Genomic DNA, 1367 nt, shown 5'->3' on the forward strand with positions numbered 1-1367 from the left:
TGTTGTGCTAGAGCGAGTGCGAGACGCTGTGGAAAGACACGGCAGTGTAAAAGTGAACACCACGTTCAACGGTGAGTTTGCGACGAATGACAAACGTGCTAATAAGAGCATAACTACGAAAAACATTGAGATATATAGATGCACCGATTTGCGCGAGTGGTACCAGCAGCACGTTATCGAGCCCACGTTGACGTCGCTCGAAGAGTTCCAGGAACGCGACAGCGGTTGGGCATTGTCACGTATATTGAATTTGACTGTCAACGTGAATAAACTGAATCCAATGCGTGCGGGATGCCATATCAAAGTGCCGCGAGAAATAGCGGCGAAACGAGCAGTGATCAGTGTGCATACGATGGACAATGCATGCTTCGCGTGGTCGGTGGTCGCCGCACTGTATCCGGCTGAAAAGTATACGGAGCGAGAGTCATCGTATCCACATTACACTACTGTGTTAAATCTCGCGGGTATCGAGTTTCCAGTGACTTTAAAAGACATTCCAAAATTCGAACGTTTGAACGCGGTGTCGATCAACGTGTACGGCATCGAGAATAAACAGGTCCTTCCTCTACGGTTCACCAGCGACAAGAAGGAGAAGCACGTGAACGTGCTGTATCTACAAGATCCACGCAACGATGGTGTAGGCCACTTTGCATGGATAAAAAATTTGTCCCGTCTCGTGAGCTCAGCAGAAAGAAGAACAAGAAATTTTTCTGCGATCGGTAAGTGCACATAAAAAATTATTATTTTCCATTATACTAATAAAAAAATAATTGTAATAGCAATAATTTTTTTCGCTTTTTTTTTATTTACAGGTGCCTACATTATTTTGGATCAAGTCAAAAATTGCAGACGCACGAAGTGGACTGCCACAAACTGAACGACTGCGCCATCCGACTGCCGAGCGAGAACGATAGATGGCTCGAATTTGGAAACCACTGTAACCGGGAACGCGTACCGTTCGTAGTATACGCCGACTTGGAGTGCGGAAGACGGAGCCCAACAAGGAAGACGCGTCGTCGTACGAGTATCAACAGCATGAGGTATTTAGTATAGGATACTACGTGCGATGTTCGTACGATGACACGTTATCAGCATATCAGTTCCGTCGCGACAAAAACTGTATAGCGTGGTTCGCGCGACAGCTCAATGATTTGGCGCATCGCGTCAAAGATATTATATCCACCAACGTGTCCATGGAAGCTTTATCTAAGCAGCAATGGGAGGTGTACCGCAGCGCGACGCGTTGTCATATTTGTGAGAAGCCGTTCGCGCCGGACGATACGCGGGTCCGCGATCATTGCCACTTAACCGGTAGATACCGCGGTCCAGCACATTCAAATTGTAATCTTAATTATAAAAATTCATTT

The 1367-nt window shown here is 46.4% G+C and overlaps 1 pseudogene; it reads left to right on the forward strand.

The window, feature by feature from the left end:
* Positions 1–280: 280 nt before the first annotated feature.
* Positions 281–1367, forward strand: part of LOC108764243 (uncharacterized) — a 16990-nt pseudogene continuing 15903 nt past the window's right edge.

Source organism: Trachymyrmex cornetzi, unplaced genomic scaffold, assembly GCF_001594075.2.
Source record: "Trachymyrmex cornetzi isolate Tcor2-1 unplaced genomic scaffold, Tcor1.1 scaffold400, whole genome shotgun sequence".
NCBI classification, from domain to species: Eukaryota; Metazoa; Arthropoda; class Insecta; order Hymenoptera; family Formicidae; genus Trachymyrmex; species Trachymyrmex cornetzi.